This window comes from Callospermophilus lateralis, chromosome 19 (assembly GCF_048772815.1).
Source record: "Callospermophilus lateralis isolate mCalLat2 chromosome 19, mCalLat2.hap1, whole genome shotgun sequence".
NCBI lineage: Eukaryota > Metazoa > Chordata > Mammalia > Rodentia > Sciuridae > Callospermophilus > Callospermophilus lateralis.
In genome coordinates, this window is record NC_135323.1 from 10,774,305 (window position 1) to 10,779,746 (window position 5,442).

The 5,442-nt window shown below is 51.4% G+C and overlaps 1 non-coding gene across 1 annotated transcript; it reads left to right on the plus strand.

Moving 5' to 3' along the window:
- Nucleotides 1-4,044: 4,044 nt before the first annotated feature.
- Nucleotides 4,045-4,116, plus strand: Trnat-cgu (transfer RNA threonine (anticodon CGU)). Its single transcript has one exon. It is a non-coding gene; the product is annotated as a tRNA-Thr (tRNA).
- Nucleotides 4,117-5,442: the final 1,326 nt, after the last annotated feature.

Below are 5,442 nucleotides of genomic sequence, written 5' to 3' on the forward strand. Positions count from 1 at the left end.
TAAAAAAGAGTTGGGGATGTGACTCGGTGGTTAAACACCCCGAGTTCAATCCCTAGTAACAACAACAACAAAAAAGGAAATACCAGATTGGAAAAAAATATTCATAATATATATACCTGAAAAACTTGTACAGTGCAAAAGAACACTCATAATTCAATAGCGAATGACAAACTATAAACATGGGCAAAAGAAGTGAGCAGAAACAGCACAAAAGACAGAACAAATGACTAACAAGCACCTGAAAAGGTGCTTAACATTAGTCACCAGGAAAATGCAGAGGAGCCAAGGACACCTCGTGCCCACCAGCACGGCTAAAATTGGCAAAGGCAGAATGTGCAAGATGGGAGGTCCCTGGACCCCCATGTTTCTGGTAGGACGTTAAACAGTGCAACACCGCCTAGCCCAGGTCACCCACTCTTCCTGCCCTACACCACTCAACTCACGGGTGTGTACCAGCCAGCCCTAAATCTAGGAATTTATCAGAGCAGCAACGAAAAGAGGCCTATGCTCTCTGGCCTCCCCACAGCTATGTCGGAGAGCTAAACTGTCACTCACAAGGCAGTCCCTGCCTCCAGGGGCTGGGATTCTGTGAGTGGCTCACTTTAAATTAAGCCTTAATTTAGTGTATTAGTTAAAAGCCTGCCGTCAGTACCTCAGGTGACCTCAACCCAAGCCTGAGGAGTCCCCCCGACACACACACACACACACACACACACACACACACTTCCATGAGCAAAAACTTCAATACTTGAAACCGAGGCTGGGGATGTGGCTCAAGCGGTAGCGCACTCGCCTGGCATGCGTGCAGCCCGGGTTCGATCCTCAGCACCACATACAAACAAAGATGTTGTGTCCGCCGAAAACTAAAATAAATAAATATTTTAAAAAAAATACTTGAAACCATCTTCAGAGGTTCTGTAAGCGAGGTCACAAACCAGCAGCACTACTATTCCTGGGGAGGTTAGATAGGCAGAACCTGGGGCCCCACCCAATCAATCCATCTGTGTTCACTGAGATCTGTGGGGCACCACTGCACGGGAATCTCTGGCAGACTCAGAGCTGGACCAAGAAGTGATGGAGAAAACACAGGTGCCCCCACGTAGACTGGGGTGGCCCTTGTTGCTCCTCCTTGCTCTGTGGGAGGGCACAGCACAGGCCCAGGGAGCCAGGATAGAGGCTCAGGCTAACCACAGGCTGTCCCTGAGAGGGGTACCCTGGAGACACTTGGTTGAAAACGAGTTTTCAAGCAAACCTGACTTGGCCAAACCGCTTTAGATGGATATTGCATCTCACTGGGATTTGGGTGAATCACAAACCATCAGGAGGGAAGGGAGGGAGGAAGGGAAAAGGGCTTGGAGGGATTGTGGACCTTCAGGAGGTCCTTTCCAAACCCGATGGGGTCAGGAACAGCGCGCTCCTCTAGCCCCTACTCCCTGGTCTGATCCCGAGTAGCACTCAAATTCCTATTTTGGAGACAGGCACAGGAAAATACATGCGAGAAAGAGCAGGGGAAAGGTCGAAAGCTATATGTATGGGTTCTCTAAAATTAAAAAAAAAAAAAAATAGTACCTACCTTTATAACACAAAGGAAAGGTGCTTATAAATTATTCATATTGAGGCAACTCAATTATACAGATGAAACAGATCAAAGGTATTCCATCCTGTCACCTGGCTTTGCCACCAGATCACTTTTGACACTTTCTCTCTTAAAACACCACCTGCTTCAGCTACCCCGATTCCCACCCCCAGCATCCGAGCACCCGAGATGAGGTCACTTTTATTTGCGTGCCCTCACGACTCACCCACAGCACCGGCCAGCATCGAAGTTCACCACTGAAACAGGTAGAGGGTGCCAGCCAACGAGGGTCCCAGGACTGCTAGGAAGAGAGTCCCACAGGTTGAGTCCTTCGGCCGTATTTATTGAGAACCTCCCCCTCGCAGGCACCACTCTGGGATCAGGGCGTGGGACACGAGGACCCACCGTCCAGGTGTCCATGATCTGCAGCCTCTCGGGGCTTCTTTACACCCTCCACCTGGCACCCGTGTTCTGCAGTTTAGGGCTCCTAGAAGGCCAGATACCTTGCTGGACCTATGGGTATCTAAGGCGTCCTGTCTGCCCCTGAGATGCACACGCCCTTTCACGTGCCTGATGTCCCTGATCTCTCACCTCCCTCCATCTCAGAAGACAAAGTTGAAAAAATTACCTCTTAAAATCTGATTTTCCCCTCCGGTTAGTTCTAGGCTCAGCTGCCCTGTGATTTCCCCCTCATTTGCTAATTTCTTTTCACTTTTTATAAGTCCCTGCGGCTTCTGCACAATGATTCCAACACACCAACCACAACCAACAACAACAGAGGAGGAGGACAATGATACCAATGTTTGTCACGGACTCCTCGGCAGTTCACTTGTGTTTTAATCCTAAAAATTTTCTCCAATTTATTTATTTATTTATTTTAGTGTTGCTGGAACTTGAACCTGGGCCTGGGGCATGTTAGACAAGGGCTCTACCTCTGACATACCCTCCCAGGCTCTTTTCAGTTTGCTTTTATGACAAGGTTTCCCTAAACTGCTGAGGCTGGCATCAAACTTAAGATCTTCTTGCCTCAGCCTCCCAAGCAGCTGGGATTACAGGTGTGGATCATCATGTTGGTGTTTTTCTTTCTTTCTTTTTTTTTTTTTAATTAAGGAGCTGCTTGGGGGATTTGCACTTGGATCTTACACACTCCAGGTGCAAGTTCTCAGGGCTGCAGTCCCTGTGTCTGGAGGGAAAATACCTGTGCCTTTTCTCTCCACCTGCCCAAACACTGATCCTTAAAGCCACTTGGGAACACGGATTCTTAGTTATTTTGAAGTTCCCTCTTTGCCTCTGTACCTGCATGTTGAGCTGGGGTCAGTCTTAATATATGTCTCTATGGATCATATGGTGTTGCTGGTACCAGCAAGCAGAGACACGTGTAGTAGAATGTTCTTGCAGGAAAAAACAAACAAACAAACAAACAAACAAACAAAAACCAACCACAGACAACCCAACGTCTAGCTCCCATAAACAGATTAAATCTCTTGTGGGGCAACCACTCAGCCGAAAGCCATGCGGCTATTAAAGAGGATAAGGTGACCCACTCATGCATAATGAGCACAGGAATCTTAGTACATGTTTCAGGGTGTATAATTTACTATATGCGTCGATCTTGTGCAACACGTTGAGTAATAGAACTCGTGTTTATTAAGTTATACGAGCTTGTATTAATCGTGATTATACCGTATTACACACGAGTCATTGGATCAGCACAGCGCACATTAACACACGAAAAAAAATCAAAGTGCAGAGGACGGGGAAGTCGACCGGGATAAGAATTCGAGGAGGGGTTTCATCTGTGAACATGAATCGGGGAGAGCGGTGGGGCTCAGGCCGTGCACAGCAACAGCACCCAGAGGCGGGGCTGCACCCAGAATTTTGCATTCATCCCGTCGGGTTGGCGCCGAGGAGCGGCATGTTAAGGAGACCCCAGGTGCTGCTGCTGGTCCCGGGACCAGGGACACTCCGAAAGCCAACAGGAGAGTCTGCGGGAAGGAGTGTGGGGGGTTATTTTATTAAATGTCCGTACTCACTCCCGACCAGCAGCAGGGCGACAAGGTCAGCCCCGGGGTCGGGCTGATCCTGACCAGGGCCATCACTCCTCCGCTTCCGGGGGCCATCCAGCTGCCACTAGCGGCCATCTAGCTCCCGAGACCAGCCGCGCAAGGTCGCTCGAGCTTCGGCGGAGCCGGGATTCGAACCCTCAACTCCGGGACCCAACAGGCTCCCTACTTGCTCGGTCTTTCAGATACGCGTCTTGGGCAGCTCGCGGGGACTCCGGGGACGCCGCCCCAGCGAAGCCCGGGACACCCACTCGCCGTGGGGGCGGGGAGCCGCCGGCGCGCGCCCGCGAAGCCCCGCCCGGCTGGGCCGAGGGGCGGGGCCGCGCTCGCGCCGCGCTCGTGCCCGCGGGCTGGTCGCGGGAGCGGCGCCAGGATAGAGGTTCGCGGGGCCGCCATTCTAACGCAGGCGCGGTGGCCAAGTGGTAAGGCGTCGGTCTCGTAAACCGAAGATCACGGGTTCGAACCCCGTCCGTGCCTGCCGCGATCCTTTATACAGGGGGGGAGAATTTTTAGGCGGAAATGAGCTCTCGAAAGGGTTCCTGTAGGGCCTCCATGCCCCCGATTCCGCATTTAATCCTTTCCCTGAAATCCTTAGGGGTGCGATCAGTTTTTCCTTAACTGGCCTTAATCGCTTCTCCCTCCCTTGCAGAAGGTGGAGGGCCACGTGGTCCAGCTTGGGCCGCGAACTTGGCAGACGGCCCCTACCGACCTCAACCTCTGGGAGGAGGTGCAGAGCTCCGGTGGCCGGGGCCACCTGTAGATCCTGGCCCCGGCGAAGGCCCAGCAGACCCACCCAGCTGGTGGCACTTAGCGGGCTTACGGGCCACTTCACATTTTTCTGAACATTAAAATCCAATTTTATCCACCTCAATGAGAGGACTGCGGTTGCCTGACATGGAGCCCACACCCAGAGTCAGCTGGTGTCTGTCTGGCTGCTATTTTTAAAAGGAAATCCACTGTAGGCAGTGCCTTCGGGAGGGCGGGAGCCCTGCCCAGACTTGAAGAAATTCTGACTTGAGAAAAGAAACCTCTTGCTCGGAGCCTCCATTGGCCCCTCGGTAAAACGGGTGTAGGGCTGGCGGCCTGAGATTCCTAACTGGGAAGGCGTCGGTCTCAGAAACCCAAGATCGCAGGCTGAGATTTCTAACTGCAGAAAGTATTAATGGGGCTCCTGCTGTGTGCTTGGTGGAACTGGACTCTGCATTGCAATCTTGATGAACCAGCCTGACCAGAGGAGGCTCTCCTATGCTGCAAGGGAGGAGCTAGGGAGCCGCTGAGCCTGTAGCAAGCTTGTTAAAACCCAGACGGCAGGCTAGCACCCCCAGATCTTCTGCCTTCACTGGCTGGGGTCGGGGACTGGTTATTTGCATTTCTAACAAGTTCTGGAATGGTGCTAAAGTTGCTAAATTCCCAGGCCACACTTTGAAAATTATTCCTCTGCCAAGAGCCACATTCTAAAGCCACATCCTCAACCCAGGAAGGAGCATATGTGTATGTTCATATATAAATATGTAAGTTAATGCACACAAAAATAGTGAACAGCTTCTCACATTTCAACCTGGGGGTCACTTTAAAATGCAGGTTCTGGCCAAACACATTTATAGTCCCAGCTACTCTGAAGGCTGAGGCAGGAGGATCGCCAGCCTGGGCAACTTATCAAGACAAATTTTAAAATAAAAAGGGCTGGGGATGTAGCTCAGTGATAAAGGATGCCTGGGTTCAATGCCCAATAGCGTGCACCTGACCACACACACACAAGCAGGTTCTGACTTTGTAGTTCTTGGGGGAGGGGTGCCTGAGATG